The 15,997-nt window shown below is 46.6% G+C and overlaps 1 long non-coding RNA gene across 1 annotated transcript; it reads right to left on the reverse strand.

Annotated features, from left to right (window-relative positions):
* Positions 1–6,166: 6,166 nt before the first annotated feature.
* Positions 6,167–13,071, reverse strand: LOC117188798. Its single transcript, XR_004472844.1, has 3 exons — positions 12,641–13,071; positions 6,276–6,345; positions 6,167–6,209 (listed from the first exon to the last, which is right to left on the reverse strand). It is a non-coding gene; the product is annotated as an uncharacterized LOC117188798 (long non-coding RNA).
* Positions 13,072–15,997: the final 2,926 nt, after the last annotated feature.

Genomic DNA, 15,997 nt, shown 5'->3' on the forward strand with positions numbered 1-15,997 from the left:
AAAGACTCGGGCCCGTTTGTTGTATCGCTGGCTGCTCCACTCATACGCTTGGTGTAGGCTGCGTATCCGCGGGATCTAATGCGTGCACTTCATGTTCCGTCAAAGACTGCAGCTTCCTCGCCAGCTTATAGCAGTTCCCATTCAGAAACATCTGTTGTCCAAATACAGCGAAAAACGGCGTTACGCCTGTAGCTTCGTGCACCGAGTCACGGATTGAAAATTCGATCTCCGGTAGGTAGATGTCCCAGTCTCTGTGATCCTTTTCCAAATACGTCCTTATTGCAGCGAGTATCGTCCGATTTACTCTCTCGGCTGCATTGCTTTGCGGCGAGTAGACTGCTGTGCGCATGTGTCGGATCCCGAAGCCGCTCACCATGTCCATGAACGCCTTCGATAGGAACAGCTTTCCGTTGTCGGAGTGGATCACCTCTGGCACCCCGAATTTGTAGAATACCTCTTGCACCAGGAATTGAACGACGTTCGCAGCGGTCGCCTCTCTCATCGCCTTCAAGAAGGTAAATTTTGAAAAGTGGTCTACGACGACGAAAATCTAGGCCTGTCCCCTTTTTGACCTGGGATACTTTCCCAGGAAGTCTATGTAGATCTTTTGGAATGGCCTCTCCGTGACCACTTCCTGATCGATTGGGAGCTTTGGATTCCTTGCATTCGGTGCAGCTTCGGACGTATTCCCGCACTTGTGCCATCATCGCCGGCCAGTAGTAGTGCCTTTTTAGCCTATGCAAGGTCTTCTTCATTCCACCGTGTCCAGCTGTGTGGTCTTCGTGGGCCTTCGCGATAAGGGTTTTCGTCAGTGACGCGGGAATCCATAATTTCCACATGGAACCTTCCACTTGGTCGTCGATTTGCGCGAAGCCCATTCGCTTGAATACCAGGTCGCCGTCTATTCGCAGGTCAGGCAATAATTCTTTGTTCCTGCAGACTTCTCCTTTCAACTCCTGGTATTCCGTTGATTTGAATTCCGTCGTCTGGAATCCGAGGATTTCCGTTGGGTCTAGAACCACCTCCTCGATGCAGCGCGATAGTGTATCCGCCACTATATTTTCGACTCCCTTGCGGTGTTCGATCTCAAAGTCGAACCTCTGCAGCCGCAATGACCATCTCGCTAGACGCCCATTCAGGTCCTTGAGTGACATTAGCCATTTAAGGCTGGCGTGGTCAGTGATTACCGTGAACGGCATCAATTCCACATATGGCCTGAATCTTTCAATCGCCAATACCGCAGCTAAGCATTCTTTCTCCGTTACCGAATAATTTATTTGATGTTTGTTCAGCTTGGAAGAAAAGAATGCCACTGGGCGCTCTGCTTTGTCATCATCCAGCTGAAAAAGCACTGCTCCCACTCCAAAATTTGAGGCGTCGCACTGGATGTAGAAATGGCGTTCAAAGTCGGCATGGACTAATACAGGAGCTGTGGTGAGTGCCTTCTTCAGGGATTCTATGGCCGCCCTCGCTTCCGTTGGCAAGGAAAACTTCCCGCGCGGATGCTTCTTCAGAGCATCTGTTAACGGTACCGCGATGGTGGCGAAGTCCTTGATGAAGCGCCTATACCATCCTGCGGTTTCTATGAAGCTCCGTAGCTCCTTCACTGAACTCGGGCTCGGGATCTTTTGTATAGCCACAACCCTATCGGGATCCATTTGCAGCGTGCCGCCTCCGATGATAAACCCCAGGCATTTCAGCGACTTAAAGCAGAATTTGGATTTTTTTAGACCTATCGTCAAATTTGCTCTTTTCAGGCACTGGTCCACCAATCGCAGATATCGCAGATGCGTCTGGAAGTCCGGGGCTATCACCAAAAGATCGTCCAAATAAACGAAAACGTTTGATCTGAGCTGAGTCGGGATTACCTTATCCATCACTCTGCATAACCTCTGGGCAGCGTTACACAGACCGAAGGGCATCATCACGAATTGATACAGCGGACGGCCTGCAACGGTAAATGCGGTGCACTTCCGGCTTTCTGGGTCCAATTTAATTTGCCAGAATGCGAATTTGAGGTCGACGCTGGAAATGTAATATGTCTGGTCAATCCTGGACAGTATACCCTCGATGCTAGGAAGGGGGTAAGCATCTTTTACGGTGAGCTGATTCAGTTTCCGCGCGTCCAAACAGAATCTATTTTTGTTTGGCTTTCGCACCACCGTCGTCCGATTGCTCCATGGACTATCGCTGACCTCGATCACTCCTAGTTCCAGCATTTTATCCACCTCGGTCCAGATCACCTCCTGCATCGCTGGGGATTGAGGGTAATGCCGATCTTTAAATGGTTCTGCGCCCTCGATCAACTGGATCCGATGCTGTTCTACCGTCGTTGTTCCTAATCCGGCATCCTCATAGGTCAGAAACTCCTTCTTTACCTTCTCCAGCTCTTCGGTTTCCGTGTCTTCCAGGGTCCAAGCTTCCACATCCACGTCCTCCTGGCGATGTTCGACGTACTGGCTGATTTGTGACATTTGGATCTCGCCTACTTGGGCCTCGCTGGATCGCCTGGGCTCTTCTCCGAGGACTGTGGGAGCCAGCGCGAAGGATCTCCAGAAATCAATACCCAGGTACATGGCTTGCTCTAGGTACGGGCATACGTAAAACAAGATCTCTTTATTCATTCCGTTATATCCTACGCAGAGTTTGGTTTTGCCGACTATGGACCTGTCTTCTCCAGAGGCTGTCTTGATGATCGAGACATAATTGTCCATTTCCACATCGAGGTCGGCAAGGAGTTCACGGCTGCCCTTTCCTAAGACACTAACGGATGCCCCAGTATCTAGGAGTCCAGCAATCCGATGTCCTCTTATCTGCACTTCGGCAAATACTCTGGGATCGCGTCCTGCTCCTCGTCTGACTGCCTCGGCCACCTCTTTGCGAGTCTGTCGCCTTTCCTTAAATCTGGAACGGGCCTTTTGGAGTCTACGACTGACACCGCGCATCCCCTCCAGCTGCCTGTCATCAAAGATCTGGTTTCGAATTTGTATGTATCTTCAAACTATTTTCATTAAATTTATTCGGGCTATTATTCTTAATTTCTATATTGATTAGTGGACCATCGTTCATTTCTTCGCGGGCTTCTGTCCCGAGCGCTGATCTCCCGCTTTCATCATGCCCGATCGTGCGTTTCCCGAGCAATTTGGACACGTTGGAGTAAACATTTCTGGCTTTCCGCAGCGGTAACAAAATATTTTGCGTTCCTTCGCCACGCAGTCTCGGAACCCGTGGTCGAACTGGCCGCAATTCCAGCAACACAGCCTGGGTTTGTTCGCCAGGTGAGTTTCTTCTACTATCCTTGCTTTGTCTTCATCCAGAAACTCCGTTTCCGGCTCTAGCTCCTCCACTCGCTTCCCGGCTGAATGGAATTTCGGCGCAGGACGGAACGTCGACTTCTGCTCGCGTCCGCGAAAGTGTTACTCCACTTCCAGGCACTCTTCCCTCAGCTGCTCCACGTTTCGGACTCGGATCGCGTAAACGTAGCGGGCGATCTCGTCATCGAGTCCCTTCTTCAAGACTCGCACCATTTCGGACTCAACCAAAGGAGTGGTGAGTCTAGCTGCCAGCCTGCGCATCGCTCTAAAGTACTCTTCCACAGATTCGCCAGATTGTTGTCGTCGCTCATGCAAGGTGCGTAGCCGCTCGAACTCGCCACCCACTGCTCGAAACCGGGACACCAACTCGTCCTTCAAATCCTCCCATACTTCCGGAGGCCGTTCTCGGACAAATTGCCAATACCACTCCGCCGCTTGTCCTTTGACGAGATGGTGAAAGTCGTCAAGGACCTCGTCCCACGACCGTCGGCTCTGCCTACGGAGGAACTCGACCCTGAACACGAAGTCCTGCACCGTCATCTTATTTGGGTCTCCGTCGAAGTGGATTTCCCATTTGTCGACGCGTCCCCATCTCGCTCCTCTCCAATCATCTCTCCTTTCAAATGGTGGCAGATCTGTTGGACCTCCGCCGTCTCCTGATGTCTCCCGTCTCTGCCTTCCAGCACCTGGATCCAGGTCCGCCTCGCCTATTCCTCGGCGCCAGTTCTGGCTCAACCTCGCCGGCTTCCTTGGAGGCGACTGGGAATTCCATGCGTCATCGTCCTTGGACCTTTTGGGAATGGTCCCTGTGTTCGGCTTCTGCCTGGGGTGAGCTAGATGCTACTGATCGCCGTTATTATCCTTGATTTCCTTCTGGTCTCTTTCCAATCTCAGGTCTTGGATCAATTCCACGTTCTGGCGCAGAGGCGCCATCACCTCTGTTATGGCCCCCATGAGCTCCATAAAGCCGCGACGGATCTCCTCCTGCAGCGTCTTACTCAGGGTATCTGCCATGCTGCCTCTCCACGTCTCCTGTGCTTGCGCTATGGCGACATTTACTCCTGAGAGAATCTCGGAGGGCAGTGCGTTGGATTGGCCTGGCAAATTCCAGCTGTCGTCTCCACGCCCCTCAGCGCCCTGTGTGTCACCGCCTGGCATCTGTCCTTGGAGGTTACCTGGTGGAGGAGTCCTGCGGGTCATTTTCTGTTTAGACCGCAAGTTGTACGCGCTCATCAACTTGGCCCTATATTTCCCTACCTCGAACTATCCTATTTATCTTTTTATTCACTACACTTATCTATTCTTCTTTCAGAACAATCGCCTAAACACTACCTGTAACGCTAGCTCACTGATCTTCAGCACAAAAACCCTTAATACGGCAAAACAATAATAAGGGGGAAAGGAACCACAACTACTACTAGGGCCAACTCCGCACATGGTGTTCTACGTCTTTTCCTGTCCAACGTCTAGAACTTTGCGAGCGCTGTTGACTTATCTTATCTTCCTTGGAAGATTAAGAGTCAAGGGCGCTCACTTCCTTACAGTCGCTGTTTCCGCCTACTTCCCTACTGAATGCCCGTTGCGGGATGTTGTAGCTGCTCCGAGTGCAACGCGTGGCCGACTTCTGTCCCCACGGGCCACTCAGAACAAAAATCTCATTGAGAATCTACTCTCCCGACTGCATCCAGCGGTAAGCAGGGGAAGCGAAAAACAAATCTTTCTGGCCATGTCCTAACTTCGGGTATTTCTTTTTTCTTCTTCAGGTTCTCATTTTGCACACCAGGCACCGGGCCGGTTGCTAACTGGCTTTTGGATTCTCCTCTGCCAGTGCCAAACCAAAGCCCCTCTTGAGATTTCTTGCTTCCCGTTGTCAGATAAGTGCCGAATCATCAAACACCAAAAAAAACTTTTTACTTTGTGGATTTTCTTTGCATCCTCAGATCCCTCAGCGCCGTGCTTCTGTGAGCCAACTCGTCGAGTCCCTCACAGGCTACCGGAACACCGATGGACCCCAGATTGCAAAATACCACTCGAGATCTATCTTCTCTGCTGGATATTTATACATTCTTCGACGTCTGTGTGATTCGCATCCGTACTCTCCCTCTTTGATGGTAGAGCCAGGACTGCGAGTCCACTTCCCTGTCTCAGATTGGGCGACATTATAGTTACAAACCTTTGTTTTCTTCGGGGCAAGGCCGGCTAGCCAGTCATCCCAGGGCTGGGTACTTCCCAAGCCCTCAGGTCGCACAATATACCAACTAATTGGACATCTCGAACAAATTGAAACAACAAAAGTAACCGACAAAAAAACTGCAAACGGACTCTACTCGACAAACAACATTACAGCGACTTCCTTCAACACAGACGTGGACCAGGTCGAGGTGTCGATGTTTTACCCCTGACGTACCCTCCCTACCTGAGATCTGAATAACAACGTTTTGGATCTCCCTGCCATGTGCAGCAGCCTTACCCTCTCGTTGCTGTGGCTCCTCTTCCCCCCATATGAAACGCTTAGCAATTCATTTTCTTCGTTATAATTTTCACTTCAATTTCCTACTTTTACACGGTATCATCGCTACACTAAGCCTGCCTATTCATACCCCCCTCATCTTATCACTACGGGCGGTTAATAAATAAATAGATAAATAGAAATAATTAATATAATAAATATAAATAAGTTACATATAGATATAATATGGACGGAATTAAATTAGGGGATTAACATATACATATAAATGGAGACGTCTAACAAAAATAAATGATGGGAGTAAATATGTTGATTGATGCTTTTTTTTTCTGTCCTTAAATGGGCGAGGGACCCGCTCTACGTGGCCAGGATTGTGTATTCGAGACCAGCAAAAAGCAAGCCAGGATGGCGGAGCTGTGACCTATTCCCTACGGATTGGCCAACAAAAAAATTAATTTGGGGTTTCTTTACTCCCCCCTCTGGAGCGGACTCACTCTTATGCTTCTTGGGTCTCTTTCCCGTCCCGCTAGTCCTGGTTCCTGGTCTCTCACTGATCTGGATCCCCTGGAATGGATGCGTGACATCCAAATTGCAAGTGTGGCTTGCCTGCCCTTTACATTGCCGCTCCGATCGCTAAGCGCAGCTTCGCTCGGCCGACGTCGGTAGGCAGACGCAAAGCGGAGATAGCGAAGAGCGAGCTGGCAGAGAGCGTTTAGCAGGGCAAGCAAGCGCAGAGCTTTAACAAACAAATGAGTGACATAGACATAAGTAACAAACAAAATAAGCGGCTGAGGGCCAAGAATTAGGTGCTATTTGGCAAGCAGCTAATCGGCTGGGTTCTGCTCCGAACATTCACCCCCCGTTGGAAGGCAAAGGCTTTCAACAGATCCATCCTGAAGGGGCAGAACCGCTATTTTTCCAACGGCCCTCTTGAAAAGGCCTCTTTGAGTGCGGATGACGGCTACTCTGATGGTTCCATCTTTTCCTGGGATGACGCTCTCAATGCGGCCAAGTGGCCACCTTAATGGTGGCAGCGTTTCCTCCTTGATCATGACGAGCGCTCCTAGCTTGATGTTTGGAGACGATGACCGTGACTTGCTCCGCTCCTGAAGAATCGAAAGATACGCCGTGCTCCATTTTCTCCAAAACGCCTGCTTCATTTGACACAGCCGCTGCCATCGACTAAGTAGGTTGACCCGGAGATGCGCCACATCTGGCTCGTCGAATGCAGCTTTCGGGGCTCCATTGAGAAAGTGGTTTGGCGTGAGCACATCTAGATCATCGGGACTTTCTGTAATTGCATAAAGCGGACGGGAATTTAACAAAGCAGAGATTTCACAAGCCAAGGTCTGAATTTCATCAAGAGTAAAAATGTAGGTCCCGACGATGCGATGAAAATGATATTTAGCTGCTTTAACAGCCGCCTCCCACAAACCCCCAAAATGAGGTGAGCGAGGGGGGATGCATTTCCAGTCGATTCCACTAGAAACGCAGAGATGTGACACAGCCGACGTATGAGGATCACTGAGGAACATTTGCCGAAGCTCCAAAAGCTCATTTTTTGCTTCTACAAAATTTGTAGCGTTGTCTGACCAGATGATTCGAGGTTTGGGACGTAGACTTATAAAACGCCTTAATGCTGCCAGAAAGGATTCTGTAGATAGATCCCGAACGACTTCCAAATGAGTTGCTTTGGTGCTAAAGCATACGAAGACAGCGATGTAACATTTGATAGGAGGCCTGCTTCTGACTTCCGACTTGTGATAAAAGGGTCCGCAGGCAAGTTTCCCCATGATATGTTCCCTCAGAACTGGCTTCAAACGAAAGCATCTAACACATTTGCGAATGATTCCCGCAACATATTTGCGTCCACCAATAGGCCAGAATTTTTGCCGAAGCAGTCCGAGCAATCCTTGAGCTCCTGCGTGGAGAAACCTTTCGTGAAAGAAGATAATAATAGAGACAGTGACAGGATGTCCCTTAGGAAGCAGGATCGGGTGCTTCGCGTCGTAGTCCAATTCGGCATTTTGGAGGCGGCCTCCAACACGCAGCAATCCAAAGCTATCCAGAAATGGATTCAGTGAGGCCATCGTGCTTTTTGGGGGTAGGGCCTGTTTGCTGGCGAGGGCCCTTATCTCTTCCGAAAATTGTTGCTGCTGTATTGCCCTTATGAGCAAATGCGTACCATTTTTGATGTCGATTACGGTAAGTTGACCCTTCGACCGCGCTATGCCTTTGTCCTTGAGAATGTAGAATCGATATATGTAAGCAAAGACGCGCTGCATGGATCCGAATGAGTTTTGAAATTTGCAATCGTACGATACATCCCTTTCGTTTGAAACAACCAATGCTGCATGACGACGTTCTGGTACATCGGTCGGCAATTGAAAGCCTGCAGGCCACTCTGAGCTCTCAAGACGCAAGAATGGTGGTCCAGAGATCCAAAGGCTGCTATCCATTAGTTCAGCGGGCGTGGATCCGCGTGATATGATGTCGGCAGGATTCAACTTTGTGGGCACGTGATGCCAAGTCATTCCAGCGGTGAGCTCCTGAATCCGCTGAACTCGATTAGAAACAAATATATTAAAATTCAATGGTGATTCTCGAATCCAGGCAAGGGCTATGGACGAATCTGACCAGCAATGTATTTGGCATGGAGCTGATAATCCCTTAACTATGGTGGACACTAGTTCGGCTAATACGAGGGCAGCGGACAGCTCAAGCTTGGGGATAGTCATACTTTTCAAGGGCGCGACTCTGGATTTAGAGCATAAGAGATGACTTTGCACAATGCCAAGAGCTTCCGAACGCATGTATACACAGGCGCCATATGCTGCTTGGCTCGCATCACAAAACGCGTGCATTTCTAATCTGGCTTGCTGCCGAAGCACGTAACGTGGAAACTTAAAGTTTTTAACCATCGACAACTGCGAAATCAGCTCAATCCAAGTCGTATGTAGATCCTGGGGCAGGCTTTCGTCCCAATTCAACTTTAGGCTTTCGTTCCATAGCGACTGCATAAATATTTTAGCTTTTGTGATGATGGGAGAGATGAGCCCTAGAGGATCGTAGAACCTAGCTAGTGTAGACAGGACCGAACGCTTCGAGGTTGGGCCTGCAGCGGTTCCGACGTGAGCGAAGCTAAACAGAAGATTGTCCGTGGTGGGATCCCAAACTAGACCAAGCGCCTTGGTTACTTCAGTCCCGTTATGAAAGGTAAGGAACTTTTCGCGATCCGCCTCCGATACGCCTTCCAAAGCAGCGGGTTCATTGGAACACCATTTACGTATGGGAAAACATCCTTTCGAAAGTAGCTCCTTTACCTGCTGACGAATCTTGATGACAGAATCAATGCTGTCCCCTCCAGATATGAGATCATCGACATAGAAATCTCTTCGAACAACATCAGCGCCAAGCGGAAAACGAAACTCTTCATCATTTGCCAATTGATGCATAGCACGAATTGCTAAGAAAGCGGCAGGTTTGGTTCCGTAAGTAACAGTCTCCAACTTGAACACCTGAATCTCCTCCTTCGGGTCATTGCGCCATAGGATGCACTGCACGTGCGTATCGGGATGGGAAACGCGTACACAGCGGTACATTTTGCAGATATCGCCACACAAGGCGACTTTAAAAAAGCGGAAACGAAGCAGAGTTATCAGAATTTTAGGTTGGATGGTGGGTCCAGCCATTAGCGCATCATTCAGTGATACTCCAGACGCTGTTTTGGCAGATCCATCGAACACTACGCGTAATTTGGTGGTTGTACTATCCTGCTTGTGGACGCAATGGTGAGGCAAGAAGTACTGCGGGAGGTCTGACTGCCGCGAAGCTGGCGACATGTGTCCTAAATCACGATACTCCTAGAGAAACTCCATATATTTTGCCTTAAGCTGTGCATTTTTTGCTAGCTTCCTCTCCAAATTGAGAAATCTACGTAGCGCCTGCTGATACGATTCTCCTAATTCCTCTAGACTGAATTTGGTTGGCAAACGCACGGAGTAAGCTCCGGACTCTAGGCGAATGCAGTTTGTGACGAAATGCTGTTCGCAATGAACATCTTCCTCCGAAATTGATGAGGGCGAATAATCTCCATCGACTTCCCAAAACCGCCTTACAATATCGCACAAATTAGTCTCGCAAGCGGAGATGACAGGGGGATCTTCAACGGCTGCTAGCGCCGCATGGGCTTTCTCAGAGTTTTTAATACTTCCTGACACTATCCAGCCAAGTTTCGTCTTCTGCAATGTTGGCAATTGGTCTGACAGTCGAATCTGTCCAACGCACATTAATTCGAAGAACAAACCAGCACCTATCAACAGATCGACACGCTGGGGCGTGGCGAAATTAGGATCAGCCAGTTTTAGATTATTTGGCATTGGCCAATCCTTTGCGTCTAGGCCGAAGTTAGGCTGCATTCCTGTGATTGAGGCAGTGATAATTGCAGAGAGGAATCCGCGATAGCTTTCGTCTTGAGATTGCAGGACGATGTCCACAGCCTTGCTGGATGGTAGAATTGACTCTCCAATACCGGCGATTTGAACGTGAGACGGGTGAGGATCTAACTGCAGCTGATTGGCGAGTCTCGATGTTATAAAGTTAACCTGAGAAGCGGAATCTAAAATGGCACGACATGGAATAAGCGATCCAAAACGGCCCCTGACATATACGATTGCAGTAGCTAGCAGCACGTTTTGGCTAGGCAGAGATTTTTGACTCGAGGGGGGAGGGCTAATATATTTGCTTGCTACTAGGGCACTTGCAGGATCATGCTGGGTCGATTCCGTGCTCGGCGACGGCAACTCAGCGTCAGCGCCCGACTGCATGTGGAGCAGTGTGTGATGCTTGGCTTGGCAATTTCTACATGCCCCTGACTTGCAGCGTTGCAATGAATGGCCTTTGTTGAGGCAGTTTAGACATAAATGGCGCTTCTTCACCTCCTTGTATCGAGAAAAAACAGGGAGATCTATAAATGCCTGGCATCGGGATATGTAGTGATCGGAGGATTTGCAATACTTGCATGTTGAGTTATGATCGTTAATGGAGGTGATTAGGGTGCTAGGTTTACTTTCTCCCACCTGCTGGCTAGGAATTGTTACCATAGCCGATCCCAAATTTTCCAGCATCCGACATCTTGCTTCCAAGAATGAGGCCATGCTTGACCACCGAGGCAATCCTGACGTCGGCAAGTTCTCTTCCCATTTCTCCTTGGTCTTGTGGTCCAATTTCGTGCCTATGATGAAGATCAGCAACCCATCGGAAATCTCCTGCGGGGTCGCCAAGGTCTGAAGTGCACGCAAGTACGAATTGATTTTATCGCTGAGCGCGCGCAAGCCGATAGCCGAGCCCTTCTCCACCCCTTGCAGCCCGAAAATAGCCTTGACGTGTGCCTGAAAATGTAACAGTTTATTATCGAATCGCAACATTAGCAAATTCAACGCCTTGTCGTAATTCTCCTCAGAAAGTTCCAAGGAACGAATCGTATCCAGCGCAGCACCATCTAGACATCCACGAAGATATTGGAATTTTTCGATGATTGGTATACGATGGTCTTTGTGCACCATTGTCGAGAACATCGAGTGGAATTCTGGCCAATCCATGTAGTTCCCCCCGAATCGCGGAAGCTGCAACTCGGGCATTCGAGAACGGCCTATACTATTATAGGCGAACAACGACGAATTCCCCTCGAGAGTATGCCGAGCCGTTGAATTGGCAACATTTACCGTGCGAGCAGCCATCAACTCCCGCGACAGCCTGGACCTAACCTTGACATAAACATTCGAAAAGTCCAGCAGGGCATCATGGGCTAACTGCAGGAAATCCAGCCTTTCAAGGCTCGTTTGAGCGGCATCGAAATCCGCATTCATTCGCTCGATTTGCTCTAAGCGAGCTTGAAGTTCTGCCTCATCTAACTCGGCAAGCTCTTCCTTGGTGAGAAAGCGATCCATGGCCTTTAGTTGGCGCGCGATGGACTCGGCCTTATGCTTGTAGAAATCTACATCACTCGGCATTGCTGCGTTCGCGACATTGGTAGGCTTTGGTGCTGCCATGTTGAGGTTTTAAAAGAGTCACTCAGCACGACCGAAAAAGACACCCTGTATACGTATAAACGTGGGAACCGAAAGCAAAGGGATTACAGCTAATGCCTTTAGCTGTGCGGCTGTGCGAGCTGTCCGATTCCGCTTTGTACTCCGCTTGTGTGTATTAGTGAGTTCGCTGCACTGCCTACCGCACTGCACTGACCGAATTGTCGCGACAGAGAAATTAATAGCCAGCAATGCGTGTATGTAGGTGTATGTAAGTGTGTTTTAGCACCGAATTGTGCTTAACCGCCGAAAATTTGCTAGGGCTAACGAATGTCGATCGCGAATGATTATTAATTGACACTGCAACTCAGAGATCACGTCGGGGTCACCAAATTTTATGTGGAGATAATGTTTTTTATCCCCAATCGGCCGACTAATTATTTCGAATTAAATAAAACTCGGCGCAGAAATAAAATTACGATATGTTCTTTAATGCGTGACATCCAAATCGCAAGTGTGGCTTGCCTGCCCTTTACATTGCCGCTCCGATCGCTAAGCGCAGCTTCGCTCGGCCGACGTCGGTAGGCAGACGCAAAGCGGAGATAGCGAAGAGCGAGCTGGCAGAGAGCGTTTAGCAGGGCAAGCAAGCGCAAAGCTTTAACAAACAAATGAGTGACATAGACATAAGTAACAAACAAAATAAGCGGCTGAGGGCCAAGAATTAGGTGCTATTTGGCAAGCAGCTAATCGGCTGGGTTCTGCTCCGAACACACAGATTTATTTATCTTTTTTTTTCAGGTAGATGGCCACTACTCCATCCTCATCCCACTCACTTTTTCTTTCAGAACAAAAAAAATCACTAGATCACTATGCCCGGTGCGCATGCTCCTCCGTTGCGGGAATTTCTTTCTCTGAACCCCCTCTTGGCTTAGCTGCTCTGTTTAATGCTCCCGGGCCGCTGATCCCCATCGCTCTCTCTTCTATCGCCCTTGAACTAGGTTCAAGGGCATGGCCTGATTCGGGCTGCTGGCGGCTCTCTTTTCTTTGGGGTATGGGTGAGTTGGCTTCGGGACTCCGTTATGGGATGAGATCGGAAATCTTCTCTTATAACGGCTCCGGAGAGCGCGCGGAACTCTCACTCTCCAGGACCAGGTGGCGCCACTCTTCGCTAACCTTTTCCCCTTAAATTTTGGCCTTGCCACTCTGTTCAAACTTCTTTCCTCCTCACCGCTTCTATGGGGTATCACCTATCGATATCTTCGCATGCAACATCTTCATTAATTTCCCTAGCAAGACTCTTCTGTATGACCAGGTATCAGTACCAGAATTCTCTAAACATGACCTTATCTTCCTGACATATGACTGGACTTTGGACCATAAAGCTAATTCCTTTACTTATAGAGATTTTAAAAATATTGACTATAATGAACTTTATCTAAAATTTAATGCGTGTGACTGGGCTTCCATTTACGTTTCTACCCTTGTTGATTGTCAATTGAGTGTTTTGCGAGTTTATTCACTACTTGTTCAACAAATTTATACCACTAAAAACCAAAGTCACCAAACCAAGACAAAATCAATGGTTCAACAACGAGATAAAAAAAATGGAAGTAAATGGAAGCGATATAAAACAGACTACTTCCGTTTAAGGTACAAAAAGTTAAGAGCAAATGTTAAAAAACGTATAAGATCTGCTAAGCGTAGTTACTATAAATTAAGTTCCAAAATTGCTCTACCATTAAGCAAAGATGGAATGAAATGACTAGTCTAGGAATAGGCAAATGTAAACAGAAGACTGAGCTGGATATAAATGTCGAAGAACAAAAAGTTTTCGATAATTGATGTACCTGAAGCGACAAGTAATAATTACCTGAATAGCATTCGACCTTGGTGATAATAGGTTTAGGTTTGTGTGTGTCAATCAGTGTGATGTCCTTGCGAGTATACTTAAGGTGAAGTCTAACGCTGAAGGTCTCGATAACATTAGCCCGAAATTTGTGAAAATTGTACTTCCTAAGATTTTGTCTCACATCACTTATAACACGGCGATAACTACGTCCTCGTTTCCAACTGAATGGAAACAAATTTACCGATTCCAAAACCTAACAATGACTTTAGTCACATTTCAATACTTCCGTTCTTCTCAAAAGTACTAGAAAATCTCATGTCCTTACAGATTAAATACTACCTGACTAACTACTTGCTATTAAACCACAAGCAGTAAGGTTTTCGAAAAAAAGCAGTTGTATAAGCGCTGTAACGGATATTGGTGAAGATATTCGACAGCAACTCGATAAGAACTGGATTACGTTTTTAACACTTCTCGACCACAGTAAGGCGTTCGACTCAGTCAACCAAAATATTTTTTCCACAAAACTGACCAACCTATTCAACGTCTCAGGGACTGCGGGCAATATTTTAAAATCGTACCTAACAAATAGATTGCAGGCAGTATCATCCGATACATATGCTTCCACTTTTAGGGTTCTTACACGGGGAGTCCCTCAGGGATCAGTACTAGGTCCCTTATTGTTTTCCATATATGTTAATGATCTACCCAGTGTCTTGTCTGACTGTGAAGTACATTTATATGCTGATGACATCCAAATTTATGCTAGTAGTTCCGTTAATGAAATAAATCTTTGTGTCAACAAGTCCAACAAAATGCTTTTCCTAATTGAGAAATGGGCAAAAGAGAATGGCCTGGGAATAAATTCTAAAAAATCAAAATGTATTGTAATTGCCAAAAAACAGATTGACACAAAAAAAATCTCGTGAATGTTGCCAATACACCTATTTCGTACGAAGATTGTGCAGTTAATCTGAGGATAATTTTTAGTAGTACTCAATCATGGAGTAAACATATATCAAAGACAACTGGACGTACATCTGGTCTGTTGCGTCAGCTCTCAGAATCTCAGCTTTTTTGCCAGAAGATATTGGACTATTAATTTCTAAAGTCATTCTCATCCCCACTCTCTTTTATGGCGTAGAGATTTTTGGTCATTGTGACGCCCCTGACTTGCACAAATTAGTAGTAGGCTTTAATTCAATTGTCCGTTATGCTTTTAATCTAACTCGTTTTGACCATGTTTCACACCTGTCTCGTATAATACTTGACCTCAAATTGACCTCCTGGATAAATTTTAGAACCTTAGTATACTTTCATAAAATTGTGACCACCCACGAACCGATTTACCTTTACCGCAATCTTAACCCCGCAACATCACAAAGAACAAACAATTACATATGCCCTCGAACTCAAACGCTTTGCTCGAAGAGGAAGTTCTTCATCCACGATATTCGCTTATGGAACAATCTTCCCCATAACATCAAAACCATTAGGAGCGCAACTCAATTTTATTTTACAGTTAAAAAACACTTAGGAAATCAATAAAATTAAATTAACAAATACATTAAAAAAAAAGAAAATAAATAAAAATAATAGAACAAAGAAATACAAATAAAAATAGTAGAATAAATAATTAAAATTTAAAAAGTAATAAAACATTTTGTAAAAACAATTTTAAGTATAAGATATGCTATTTATTAGATTTAAGTAAATAACTCTCTACACAGATTCTTAATGGGACTAGCGCAATAAACATAAGTGTAAACTTGTAGCGCTAGGATAAATCATGAAAATAAATAAATAAATAAATTAACCCTCTAAGACTATTTTCTAAAATAATAGAAGAAAATAATTCAAACAATTTTTTCTATAGTGAATTGCGGCTCCTGAAATCGAATATGAACTTAAAAAGAGTAGACAAGCTTTCGTTTACCTATAAGGTGAGAAAAAGGGAATAAGTGCCTGTAGGCACTCTTGGGGCCTAAATTGAGCTAATGTTTCGTAGTAACAAGGGGAACGTTGTGAGTTGCTGCTGCGACCGCAACTCTACATTCATACCCGATACATAGTCAGTATGGCTACATTGAGCGACAATGTGTGCGTGCGGGAGAGAGAAAACGTGCCTGAACATGTCGTCGGGCACTGCGTAGCCACTGCAAATTGATTTGTTACTTTTGGCTATAAAAATGATCCGATCTGATTCAGATTCGGCAAACTGGTAGATATGGTCATTCTCTATGTTTAATGTTTAGTGTTCAACTATGGACAGCTAAACTGTGTAAAAATATAAATGTACAAATCATAAAATTATCTGCAACTCGAAAGTTCTAACACCATA

This window comes from Drosophila miranda, chromosome 4 (genome assembly GCF_003369915.1).
Source record: "Drosophila miranda strain MSH22 chromosome 4, D.miranda_PacBio2.1, whole genome shotgun sequence".
Taxonomy (NCBI): domain Eukaryota; kingdom Metazoa; phylum Arthropoda; class Insecta; order Diptera; family Drosophilidae; genus Drosophila; species Drosophila miranda.